Source organism: Callorhinus ursinus, unplaced genomic scaffold, assembly GCF_003265705.2.
Source record: "Callorhinus ursinus isolate GAN/ISIS: 27379988/994484 unplaced genomic scaffold, GSC_fseal_2.0 scaffold4, whole genome shotgun sequence".
Lineage (NCBI taxonomy): Eukaryota > Metazoa > Chordata > Mammalia > Carnivora > Otariidae > Callorhinus > Callorhinus ursinus.
Genome location: NW_027397066.1, coordinates 65,496,273 through 65,510,531, shown reverse-complemented (window position 1 = coordinate 65,510,531; position 14,259 = coordinate 65,496,273).

Genomic DNA, 14,259 nt, shown 5'->3' with positions numbered 1-14,259 from the left:
AGCGTGGCCCGCAAAGCCTCAAATAGTCACCCTCTGGCCCTTTACAGGAAGTTTGCTGACCAGCCCCTGATCTCAAGGTCGTTTTGAGCATTACATAAATGAGTTTGCAAAGATGCTATAAGGTCTCTATTAGAGCATTAGATACATACATGTGGCTGCTGGAAAAATTTTCCTAAAGCGGAATTAGGCTTAAAACATGTGATGCCAAGGCTACTTAAACAGTTTTCATGGAAAGGGTTGCCATTCTCACAAATAGCCTCTTGTCTTAATATCTAGCTAAACCGGGGGTTGAAAGCATGCAGTTGACTGATATGTGGCAATCATTTACTCTTCTCCTCTTCGTGCCGCGTATCTGGACTCCCCAGCAGGTTAACAGATCCATGTCCAATTTATGTGGCTGGACAGAAGCCTCGGTAAACACAGTGCAAGCAGCGCCGGGCCATGTCAGTCAGTAGATTTCGATTCAGGAGGTACTCTGTCCAGGCACGCCAGACATTCCAAAGCAGGCTGCGCGCTGAGGCCTGGAGGGAGCCTCCGAACAACCTGGGTTGGGTAGGGAAAGAAGAATGTACCTTTCTCCATTGCAAGGGTCTCCTGTGTTTGCCGCCACAGGCTTGAGCTCCCAGGGCGCCTGCCTTTCGTCTCACAAAGAACATCCTTGGATATGGTCACCTTACCTTTGCCTTTGAAGGTTTTCAGCTTTGCCTGTCCACTCGACCTGGCTCTGGCACCCCGGCCGGTGCCTCACCCGTCTTGTGCTTTTCTCCTAGCACACTTCTTTCTGTGCTTTTCTTTTTCTAACTGCCACCCATCTGCCTCCTGCACTTAGAACCTCAAGAAACCACAGCCTGCCACTGGGAGCTGAGTCACTAAACGATGAGGAATGTTGAGCTGTGGATTATTAACATCCTCTACCTGCTGCTGGGGTAGATTCTGTTTGCTTTGTGACTTGTCTCAACAAAAGACAGTGCCTGCCTCTTTTCCAAACATATCTTACTATCCTGACTGACAGTGCACAACTGGGGGTAATTTTCTTTTGGAGCTAAGCGTTCAAAGGAATTCCTAAATTTGTTGTTTGGGAAAAAAAAAAAAATGTGAGCTACTTGGAAACTAGTAACCAAACATAAAAAAAGATATTCTGAGAGCAACTCTGTGAGTTTTACCCTTGAGACTTTTTTTTCTTAAGATTTTATTTTTAAGTAATCTCTACCCCCACAATGGGACTCGACTTACATCCCCAGGATCAAGACTTGCACACTTGACCCCCTGAGCCAGCCAGCTGCCCCACCCTGGAGACATTTGAAAAGGAAAGACGTTTGCCAGATTTGGGCTTCGAGAGTTTTACTAGAAAATTAAAACTTCCTGGATAAGTCAAGCCATGGGTTTTTTTCCGGATTTGAATGATCAGATCATCCCCTCAACTGTCTGCTTCACGTAATCAAGATCACTGGCTCCACTAAATGCCAACAAAAGAGATGTTGGGGTTTGAAGGTTTATGCATCCGAACCTAGCAGGTTAGGGACCTATCATTCAAAACTAGCGGATAAGGCTCCATGCAAAAAAGCCACTGCCCTAATTCTACATTAAAAAATCAACTCCTCCTAAAGGATATATATATACTTCTTTAAAACTTAATGCAATAAGGAGGTTCCCAGGCAGCTAATTCCCTTTTTAGTGCTAGCAGCCTTCAACAGGCTTAATTCCCACTCTGAAAACCTAAAACCCTGCTTTTTTTCTCTATGATTTGCTCTATTAAGAGAAGAAACATCCAAATGTGTGTGATCACATTCTGGACAGTCTGAGAGATCTATCTTAGAATACTGTTAACTGTTAGCACAGTTAAGTTTAAATATGCACAGAATCCAACCTTTTTTATTTCTAGGCAATGGTTTTGTAGGTTATAATTTAGGGCATTAAAGAGGAAGAAGGGAACTGATATTTCTTAGAGTCAAGAAGAAAATGACGTACTTCTCGAAGGGTGCCAAGCCAGTGGGTTTTCTACCATGAAACAAAATTTGCATTCTTCCCTCTTTCCACCCTACACTGCTTGGAGAAAATGATAGTTAGCTTGAAATCATCTTTCTCTGGATGAACTGCTGTGGGAAAGTAAGTTCAGCACAGTATATTGTCAACTTGGTTGAAACGTGGACTTGGAGGACCGTGGGCATTGTTAAATTTTTTGCAAAGCAATTATGAAATCTCCTAAGGGCATGTGAGTGGTGTGGGGAGTTAACGTGTGCTCAGTAAGTGTGTTGAATGCACAGGCAAGCCAATTAATCAGTCTGGTTATTGGAGATTCACCGGATTTTGCTTTCTTTGGGTTGACTAAATAGCGAACGTACCTCTAAGACATTTGGATTTGGGAAATAAGTATAACTTTAAGTAATTCCGGTCCAAGCTCATCAGTGCCCAGAGATCAACAAGGTAAATCCAAGGCATTGAGGTTTGTTTTTATTATGATGATGCTTAATTAGACTGCTAACATCCCCCTGTGTTTACTGGTACCAATAATCGTAACAAGAAATCCACCTTTAAAAATAATATTAATTGGGACCAAGATTGCTCAGGGTTCTAGGATAAGTTGGAAATCCACTCTGTGAGAGTATTAGATGAGCCACATGAGAACGGAATGCTAAACTGCACCGTGCTGAGATTTGTGGGACTTTGGGGAAGTCTCCCCACCTCCTGAACCTCAGTGTCCCCCTCTGTACGTAATGGGTCTGGACTAATTGATGTGGGATGGCCATTCCAGAGCTAAGAGTCTGTGGTTTGGGAAAGCCCTTCTCAGCCTGCCCCACTGAAAGGTGAATTAGCAAGTAAATACAACATCCTGCATCTGTGCCTGCAACCTTCTCTTCCCCCCCTGCCTCTTTTGTGTTTTGTGTCATTGTGTTCAAAGACGGAGGGATCGGAGGCTAATTGCTACTCAGAGGAGACAAAGGAGTAGTAGAGGCTCAAGTCACTCCTCCAGTGGTTCCCCACACCGGGAAAGAGCTCTCTATAGTGAAAAGTGCCCGTTAGACCAGAAACCAGAAAATATCCTTTGTGCAAGGCCAGTGGAATGATTTCAAAGGTGCTAGATTAAGAAAGCACAGTGTCTGAAGATGACAAGAATAGCTTTGCTGTGTAGACCAATCTTTGCCACAGCAGCTGCTGTAATTGTGCTTGTTTATGTAGATAAAATCATATAGAAATTGCCTGTTCACACCTAGTCATTTACAAATGAGTCACGCTTTGGCTCAAAAGACCCAGATTCACACCAAGTGATGGTCAGAGCCCGCTTCAGCATTTTGTCAACTTTCGTGTCTTGGGCCAGAGGAGCCCTCCTCGGTGGTAAGCAGCAGAATCTGACTTACCTGTTAGAGGAAGTCCCACGCTGAAGGAGACAAGGAGGGACACACACCAGTCCCCTGAGGATGGACACCTTCTTCTTTCCTGAAGCTGCCCATGCTCCAGGAATCCTAATCCAGGAAGACCTCTGCCATGGAGAAAAGATCAAAGGAAGAACACAACAGGCAAGAACTCAGAAGAGGGAGAAAAAAATGTAGGGAGAGGGGGGATCTGTACATAGCAAAGCTTTTGGCAAGTTTAAGAAGAGGTGTGATATGAGCAGTGTCAGAGTTTCTGAGATGCTCAGAAGATGTAAACGCTAATAAAACAGTGAAGTTAGGCAACATGTGGGGAAATTACAAACTCCTTGCTATCAAAATAGGTATTCTATGAGTGAATAGACCTAGATATGTAGGAGGATTGCTTTTAATTATAGTCACTTACTTAACTGACTCCACACAATTTTATGAAATTCTGGAAAATGGGCGTCATCGATCCCTCTCCCCTTACCCAAAAATGATCAAGCGCTTTGTCGCAGGGCAACGAGAAGCTGGCTGGAGTGCTTGCCTCTCAGCCAGGTCGGACCTAGGAAGTAAGGCTAACCCGCGGGGTTTTGGGGTGCCCCCCAAACGCTCGAGCATTGTGAAATGCTTTCTCTCCTTCAGACTATTCTCTTGGCTCACACATCAAGCCAGCCCTGCTGTGCTGTCAGGTGCACAGTGGAATAAATGAGATCCCTTATCTCTGCCCTTAAATTTTATAAGGCGGTGAGGGTGCAGGCTAATTACCAAAACATTCTTATACGTGGAATGTCCTAGGTTCGGAGAGTTTAGGATATGGTACAAACAGTTCTTTGGTTTTTCTCCTCGAGTTATTTTTTCAACCCATAGCTGTCAATCTGGAACAAGTCCGAAGGGAGTTTTAGTCTGCCTCATCCAGCCCTATGTGGCCTTCAATTTCCAGACTGTGTCCTCAGTGGAACTCTGGGTTCTAGCAGAGATGGAAGGAATGAAGGAAAGTAGTTGTATTACTGCTAAGATTGTCCACCTCCTTTAGCACAATTCCCAGGTGCTTTTGTATGTATTGAGCCTCTCTTTTCTTTGCCTTAACAAAGAGTCCTATCAAGTATCTCTACTTGGAATGTGCCTGGGCCCCAGAAGGTCAGTGGTCACGTGGCTCAGCGGATTGCGGGATGAATGGAGGAATCTCAGCCTTGCCCATGACAGACAACACTGTTCCCAATAAGGCTGGTAAATTCCCAGCTCCCATCCTATCTCCTGAACTTGCTTTGTGTCCTGGAGCTTCCCCTCACCCCTCTCCCCAAAGCAAGGCATCGCTTTCATTAGGGTTTACTGGTCTAAGCTAGCAATTGGAAGGTTTAAATTTGTTAATCTAATTCATTCTATTAAGTGATTGACTAAGAATCATTCTATGTTAGCTTTCTAACTGGTAGAATTTTAGGGCATCCAGTAGAGCGAAATTTAACAATTTAGGCAGTGAGGGGAGACATGAGGACGAGGAGAACTTCTAAAGCCATATAATATAGGAGTTTTAAAGGTTTTACCAAGCAATTGATTAATTTAGCCATCAAGCTTGTTGGTGAGTGGCCTGGGACCCGAACCACAATCTGGGACTGTTCCCTTGCACTAAGCAGATGCCCGCTTAAGGCAGGCCAGCCTGCCTGGGACTCTGCCCAGGTTCCCGTCCTTAGCAATTCGTGCTGTTTTCAGCTATTCCGGCACTTTGGAAGTTACAGATTGTCTAGCTGTCAAGAAAACAAAGGGAAAATCTCATCCAAGATTTGGTGAGTTCCTAGGCACGCTTCACCCTGTGCAAAGTGCCAGAGATACCGAGGTGTGAATGGGACCCAGCACCTACGCCGTTGCTTTAAAATCCTCTACCAGCTCAGGAGGGCTCCGCTTCTCCTGAGAAAATCAACCTCTATAGTGTAACTGATGTCGGGAGCTCGTCTCTCCTGGACGCTGCACCTGAACGTTTTATTTTTATCTAATTAGTTTGGGAGATCAGAGCCCTTTGCAGGGCGGATGCAAGCCTGAGATTTTACGAATGTCTGCCTGGGGAGCTCTTACTCTGTGTAGGTCCAGGGCCACGTGCATCCTTGTATACCGCACGGGCAGAGGAGGACAGCTCCGGACTGAAATCCAACCAGCCCCCACCCACCAAGCTGTGTGGAGCCTCCGTGGAGGCAGCCTCCATCTGGAGGACAGGATGCTTTGGTGCCATCCTGCCTCCCCACGAGTCGCCTTTTCCGACCGGCACCGAGGCCCTTGATACACTGCCAGCATCCCTGCAAAAGGGGCACGGATGAAATGCTCTATTCAAAGAACCAACTCGTGTTTGTGACGGTTGAGGTAGGCTTTAAGCTGTGGCCTGAGAGGTAGGCGGGAGCCAGCTGGACGAAAGATTTGGGCTCTGTATTGAGAAATTGCACTTTTCCCTAAATGTCTATGTAGAGCCACTGAAGGATTTTCGGCCGTGAGGTGTCGGGCAGAATTTTTCTTAGAGGTGGATTCACCTTGAAGCTTCAAGCCCTCTCACTTGTACAACCCCTTTGAAGACCCTGGCCCTAATTTTATATTGAGTCTCAAAGTCCTTGATCTTAAAGAAGCTTCCCCTAAAATGATATGAACTCTAGGTTCCTACAAGCCTGGATCCACATCTTACTGTCTCCCGGACTGCAGACCTCGTACATTATACCTCTACTTGGATGGCCGTGTCCAAAATACAAAAGCAAAAAAATTGGGAATTTCTCACCAGTGGTGGTCATCGGTGCTAGTCACCGAGTCTTTCCAACTCTGATTTCCAGGCAAGTGGTAGGATTGCACTCCCCATCATCCCCTTTTGAAGTGAGGCCGAGCTCTGTGATTGCTTTGTCTGATAAAATGGGAGTGGAAGTGACTTCACTTCCCAGCGGGAGCTTTCAAAGCCAGAGTTCAATTCATGGCGCTCCCTTCCAACTGCTGTGGTGTTGGAGGAAAGGTGCCAGGAGGAAGCCTCGGCCCTTCTGGGTCCCCGAGTGAATGCTCCGAGCTGAGCTCCCTGCCAACAGGCAACAGCCATGTACTATGAGTGGGAGAGAGTGTGTGTGGATTGAGCCAGGGAAGCCTGGGAGTCTGTTTGTTACCACAGCAGCACCTAGTCTACCCTGATTGATGTACTTCCCAGATATGTCCTTCCTGTTTTTCCCTCGCTGCAAACCTCAGTTCAGTCCCCCGGGTCGCTCAGGCCGGATCCCTCGGCCACAGCCTTGCTCTCTCTTTCTGCTAGTGCACGTCAATTGTCCCGTAGCCTGCACCTTCAAACATAGCTGGAAACTGACTACTTACCACTGCTACCCCTTCCACCAGGCCAAGACACCATCATCAACAGCCTCCCCAACCCTGTGGCCTATGTACCCCATCTCAGCTAGGGTCGTGGTTTAGGACACAAGTCCATTTATGGCACTCATCCCAGTGCCCATACTACCACAGTGGTCTCACATCTCACTCAAAGCAAAATTTGAGGTCCTGTAAGATTTAAGCCTGTTGCCTTTCTGGCCTCCCCCCCCCCCCTTCTCCCCTCCCCCCCCCCCCCGCCCCCCCCCCCCCTCGCTCAGGCAGATCCAGGCACACACTCCTTACTAGTCCGTACACACATTGAGACTTGTCCCAACCATCCCCTTGGCCTGGAGCCCTCTTCCCCATCAGCTTTATGGCTCATTCCTTCTTCACCAGCTCTGCTCAGATGTTTCCTTCTCAGTGAGGCCTTCTGGTTGATGCCCTCTTGTGATACTGTGAATTATAACAAGAAATATATACTTGGTTTTCTTCCCTTCCTGGTTTCTGACACAGAGGTCCTAAACCCTTGGAATTTCCTAAGCGAGGAGAGTGAGCAAGGTGTCTTTTGTTATGTTAATGAGGTCATTTTTGGAAAGCATCTAAGGAAGGAGGCTGGTTGCCTGGAGAACCAAACTTGTGGTTAGAGGGTTGGAACTTTCAGTTTCACCTCCCCTGACCTGGGGGGAGGGGAGAAAAGCTGGAAGCAGAATCAATCACCAATAACCAAATGATCTGATCAAGTATGCCTAAGTAACGAAGGCTCCATAAAAACTGAAAAGGAAGGGTTCAGAGACCATCCAGGTGGGTGAGCACATGGGGAAGCAGAGAAAGTGGTGTGCTCTCAGACGGCATGGAGGCTTTCTCATGGAGCCCCGGCCCTACACCTTGCCCTGCATTTCTCTTCCAGCTGGCTGAGTTATATTCTTTTATATTCATATTCTTTTATAATATATTATTATATTCTTTTATAACAAACCGGTGATCTATTAACTGAAATGTTTCCCTGAACCCAACGAGGAGGTAGTGGAAACTTCAGATCTATAGCCAATGGGTCAGAAGTTCAAGTTACAACCTGGACTTGCGACTGGCATCTGAAGTGGGAGCGGCGGGCAGTCTTGCAGGACCTAGCCCTTAACCTATGCGATCTGACTTAGAATTCACTGAATCGTAGGACATCCAGCTGGTTTTGGGGAATTGTTTGGTGGTGTGCCACCCACATGTTGGAATTAGTGATCAGAATTATTTTCCTAAATCAGCAGCCCCCTCCCAATGTGTCTTTAAGTTGGGAATAACACATAATCAAGCTTACCACTACGTGCTAGGTTCTCTATTAAACTCCTGGTAGAAATAAACTAAGTTACTTATAAATATCCTATGGCATGGAAACCATTCTTACTCTTATTTAAGGAGTCGAGAAAACGTGGCACAGAAACGTTTGCAAGTTGCTCAACATCACAAAACTGGTAAGTGACACAACTTAGATTTATCTGTGTGAGACCAGAAAAGCCATGCTCTTAATTGCCATGTCATTTTGCTTCTTCGATTAGGAAAATTCCAAAGATATAAGAAAACTTGATTTTAGCAATTTTTAAAATAAGTCTTTCTGTCATCCTATCAGTGCACAAATGGAGACCCTCTCATAGCACAGTACAGCAGAATTCAGAGCTTGCTGGGCAGGGGCTCCCAGAGTATGGCGTGAGGTCAATGTCTGCTCACATACAGTTGCTCAGGGAGTGACGGTGCTCCGACTCTGTCCTCATTTTGTTCTCATTTTTGTCATTGACCGGCACGACGCTTGAAAAGTTCACAAGACTGATGGAGTTTTCGTTTTGCTGCGATGACAAATTAAACCAAACCAGATGAAGCTTGACAGACTGACGTTAGGTTTAAAACTCACTCTTGTAAATTCAGGTGGAGGAAGATGGGTCTTAACAAAAGTTCATGTAAAGGGCGCTAGTGATTTTAACTGACATGTATCTTCATTGGACCAAAATAGGTATTTGTAGTAGCCACTTCCGTCTTATTAAGACAAATCCTGCATCCAGATGGAGGAAGACTAGAGGTCTATAGTCAAGGGCCTGCTAATCCACGTCTGTTTTAGGTCATCTTGTGGTTTTGTCACCCCATGGCTTTTAATTTTTTTATTTTTTTAAAGATTTATTTTATTTAGAGGGGAAGAGGGGCAGAGGGAGAGGGAGAGAGAATATCTCCAGCAGATTCCACGCTGAGCACAGAGCCCCATGTGGGGTTCCATCTCACAACCCTGAGATCATGACCTGAGCCGAAACCAAGAGTCGGCCACTTAAATGACTGAGCCACCCAGGCGCCCCTGTCATCCTATTGTTTTTAGTTCTGAGTGCCAGGTTTGACGAGGGACATTGACAAACTTGGGAGCACCAAGAAGGCAGTGATGAGGATGGTGAAGTTCTAGAAATCAAAGCCATGTGAGACCCAGAGTTACTGAGCCAGAAGGGAAGACTTGGTGGAAAGGAACCACTGTCAGAAGTCTTCCTCTATTGTGGAAAAGGGAGGAATTAGGGGTCAAAAGGAAAAATCGCCAGGAGGCAGATTTCAAGTCAATGAGAAGAATTTTTTAATCAACAACTATGCCCTGTGTCTCTCATGGTTACGAGAGATAGTTCAGTGAATAGTAATGTGACCATACCCCTGCCTTCAAAGTGCTCACTGACCAGTAAGAGAACCAGTCTGCTGACTTGTTAGTGTTGACTTTGCTCAATTGCAACCACTGAAGCTGCTGGGGCCCGCAGGGCACAGAGAGAAGTGGTTGATTCCCTCCCCGTAAGTGGTCAGGGACACAACAGAAGCAATTATTAAGCATAACGTAGAAGCACAAGGATGCGTTCTGCAGGGGGATATGTGCTAGGGGTATGCTCCCAGGACAAAGCAGTAAGGAGGTTAGCGATATCATATAAGGATCGGAAGAAGCCAAGCAAAAGGGCAATTTCAGGTGAAGTCCCAGATTCAGACTGATCCCCATGCCCATGAGGAGCTCTGGAGCATAAACGACACTCAGAGTTTGTCCTTCCAGAGCGGAAATAGTGAGCCTTTTGTACTTCTAGAAAAGGCTCTGTCACTGGTACCCTGATGGAGCAGGGGGTGGGGGTATAAAACTCCCAGCATATGGGGAAGAGGCAGGGCATCTCCAGTACAATCCTCTGAGGGGCATAGGTGCTGGGTGTGGGTCATTAGCAGAACGTGCTAAAGTTGAAGTAAGGGTACAAGATATGGAAAGGATCACATAGAGCCAGGGGATCTGATTCCATACCAGCAGTGTCTGCCATTAAAGATCTGGAAGGGAAGGCCTTGAAACCAAAAGAACTCGCTGAGCAAAGGCACCACAACTTATGTGTGCTTAGAGAAATAGATGCAGCATCACTCAACATAAAGGGTGAATAGAAGATAAGGAGGAAAAATGCTAAAGTACTTTGCGGTACTAGGGGAAAAAAATCTAGCAAGTTAGCTCAAGAGAGGCAGGAACCTCAAGGAAAGCTAGGGGGAAGAATCCTGTAATATATTGACACTTCACTGACGCTGATTCAGGAAGGGGATTCAGGATTCAGGATGCTCTGGGGATCTCACATGCAGGAGATAATATCCAAGGTCGAGAATCTCTTGGCCTAGATAAACATCACTGACCTTTTCTGAGCAGAACTTTTTGAATCAGCACACTTCTTAATCTGCTGTAAGCTTTGGGCAGGTACCAGACCCTGGTGCCCAGCAGCTGTCACTGGGAGGACAGGGAGAAATATCACAGGGCACATTTTGAGGGGATGAAAGCAGTGGTCCATGGTATCGATGCTGTGACTCCCCAGAATAAAGTCTCAGGAGCCGGGTCAAGAAGAAACTTGTGCCAGTCAGCCATGGCTGTATAACACCTACAAAGGGCCAGGACTAGGGCCAGGTGAGGGAGGCCAGTATGACATGTTGAGGTACAAGATGGCGCCCCCTCTCAGTGTTGTGAAAAGGTAAGGGAGAGCCTCCTTATGGTTTGCACTATAGCTACCTCACTTACTTTACCCTCGTTCTGATCTTCAGCCACCCCAACATTTCGTGGTTTGACTCAGGAACCTATGGGTTCAGTGAGCCGAGCAGGGCAGTTCTGCTGGTCGAGGCTAGGCTTGTTCACATGTCTGAGGTCAGCCGGATTTGACTCGTTGGTGACGGCCCTGGCTGGAATGTCTAGAACGACTGGACACTCTCTCCAGGTGGTCTCTGGTCCACCAACCCACTGGCTTGAGCTCGTTCACATGGACTTCCAAAGGTCCCCAAGAAGAGCAAGGAGAGGGCACCAGTGCCTTTCACATCTCTGCATGTAGTAACTTAGTGGCTGTTCCATTGCTCAAAGCCAATCCCGTGCCCAAACCCAGACTGAAGGGGTGGAGAAATGGACTCCATCTCTTGACTTTGCAAAAGGGCATCCATCCAGGGAAAGGAAAAATCCGTGGCTATTTTTCAATTTACCAGAGCCTCATGTGCCAAGGAAAGGAACTCAGTTTCTAATCAATAGTCAAGGGAGCCACTGAAGACTTTCAAGCCACAGAGTCCTATGATCAGATCGGGTGGTGGGAAATGTCACTCCAGCAGCGGCGAGAAAGAAGGAAGGTTGGCAGAGAGAGATGGGATGTAACGAGACCAATCGGGTGCGGGTGAAAAGTGACAAAAATCTAGAGAGCCACAGTGAGGAGAAAAGGCAGGATCAGGAAGATCGAACCAACAGAATGATACCATTGGCATGCTGGAAGAGAAAACGGTAGGGCTGTAGATGAAAGCCATTCCCAGATCAGGGTTCCCCCGTTTCAGCCCAGCTGTCAACGCTTCCTTCTTCCTGGGGTCCTTCCAGCCTTTGATTTCAAAACTCCTTCCCCCCCCACTCCTGCTCACACTCCGCTGCCCATCTTGCCTCCTGATTCATCAAGAAAATTGAGGTCGATGGGAAAATCAACCCAATTTCCACCTCACTCCACCGACCACCCACCCTCCTTTCCGACTGGTCTGTGTGTTTGTACCCAGCGTGACCATCTGCCAGGGCTCTCTGGGGACAACCTCTTCCTGCCCAAGCTTCAGGGCTCTTCCTGCAACCTCCTCCCCTCTTCCCCACTTGCCTTGGGTTTTGCTCCATCTCCTTTTATGAAAGGTTATTGCCCCTGGTCTAAAATTTCGGTATTGGGGGACAAAGGACATTAAATGTATTATAACGTATGATGGATAGGCCTGCTTTCAAAATTTCCTTATGGGTACAGCCAGTAAATAGTCAAGCCCTTCAAAACCAGTTTAGGCATTTCATCCCAATAAGGCGGCCAATCGGGAAGTTCCTTTGTGCCCGGTTCCCACTTCGAAACTGTACGCAAGAGGGTTAACCCTCCCCTGAGTCCACACAACCCTATTTTTCTTCTGGGTAGCTCCGGTATTTTACCTGAGACCATAAATTGTCAGTGAGGTGCTCTGGGGCCCCAAAGAGATGGAAATGCTGGAAGAAGATCAGAGAATAAGGGCAGACAAGACTGAGGGAGTGGGCGGGATTCATTTATGTGGAAACATGAAAGCAGAGCTAAGCAGGCAATGACTAATGATATGATAACTGTCTACAAACACCAAGTGCATATGATGTGGATGCCAAGAAGTCATTGCCTCACTCAGCACAAAGATACAATCTGGGCAGCAACACGGTACACAAAAGAGATAGGGCATCCTCATTTACAGTCACAGAAAAATACAGAAGAATAGCGATCAAAATGATTTCCTGAAGACTACTTCCTTTCTGTGAGGACAACTACTCTTCATTCATTCATTTCTTTCTTCACTAAACTTTAAGTACTCAAGGAGCTATAAAGAAGCCATCTCCCCAGCTTTCCTGATTCCCACCTCAGAGGGCCTAGCCTCTAGCTTTTCCTTCATTTACCTCACGGCATGGCCTTCCTGAATCCTCTCCATTGTTTCTCTCCAACAGCGTTCAGCCAAGAAATTATTGCAAAGACGGCCAAAGCAATAGCATCTTGATGTATAACTTAACTCGTCTCAGAAAAAACTCTACACCAGGCTTGACATTGCATTCAAGCCCACCGCCCATCCTGGAGGTACCCCAGCCTAGAGACACGAAGGTGCAGTGTGGGCTCTCACCGCTCCTGGAAGCTTGCCGAGAGTTGTGTCAGGGACTCTGGAGTCAGCACACTGCTCACGGTATTCTCCCCTCACTCACTAATTCTCCCCTTCTTCTATGTGACACGGACCCCCGCCTACTGTCCTCATCTTCATGGATGCTCACATCACGGCAGAGGCCCTCCAAGGAAGTTTATCATCAGCATCCCTGAAGCCAAGGAAATCACAGTTTCACAATTATCCATTCTGCAGACACGGCACTAGGCTCTTTGCTGAAAGCTTAAAGCTGGCCTCACAAAGAGGGCCTAAGACGTGGTCTCAGCTTCAAGGAGCAATCTGAGGGCTGCTTCTACCATTAGATCCATGAGTTATGACCTACATTCCACAGAGTGTCCATGTCTAGGGCTGTGTGCGCTGTGACAGGTGGTGGAGGATCATGGGAGTTGCATGTGGAGACGGGACAGAGCTGAACAGGAAGAAGTTGGTTGTTTCAGAAGCTATTTGAAGGAGCAACCCAAATTGTGGCAGGCTGAAGCTTAGAGGTGGAAAATTATGAAACTTATTAGAGAAAATGTGAGTCCGTGAATCCCGTACTAGTGGGACCTCTGAGAGAGGCCATGGGCCGAATGAACCGTCAGGGCATCCCACTCACGGCATCTTGAACACACCACACCACACCACACCACACCACACCAACACCACACCACACCACACCACACCACACCACACCACACCACACCACACCACACCACACCTGGGGATTACAGATAAAGGCCTAGGCTGCTGAACTTTCCAAACAGGATTCCCAACTTCCAAGAAAAAGAATGGGTTTTAGATATTCTCGAGGTCTTGATTGCCATCAGGTGGTGGAAACAAGGATAGCTCTAAAATAATTGTCACAGGAACTCATTTTCCCAGGTAGCAGGGAGGCTGGAAGCTCTTCAGTTTGAAAGTTACGATTGGGTTTAAAAGCTTTTACTTCGTTAGGGTGCCATCACAGTTTGGGAACTTTTCCTCTTTTTGTATGTCCTGTATTGGTTGTCTCTTGATTTGCACTTCTGGCTCCATCGTCGGATTCCTCCAGTTTTAGGTGCTTGGCCGCGGTATCGTTGGGGAAATGCTGCCACCCTGTGGCAGATATGAAAAGCACGGAGCGCTCCAAGAAATTGTTGAACTTTGCCAGGAGAAATTTGGACCCCTTCAAGTGGGAACTTAGCCTTAAGCAAAAGTGTGAAGCCAGCAGGATAGACCTTTGATATTTCTATCCTCCCTTTTGTAGGGAAAGAACGTAGACTATTTTTGAATTATAGATTTGTCACTTTTGTGTGGCCATAAGTAAATGAATTCCTTAACCTCAGTTTCCTTCTCTGTAAAGTAGACACCATAATGCTTACAGAACACAACAAATATTGTTTCCCTTGATTATCTGCCTCCATTATCACCGGGGCTTCTTGTATTTTTCTATCCTCCTTCC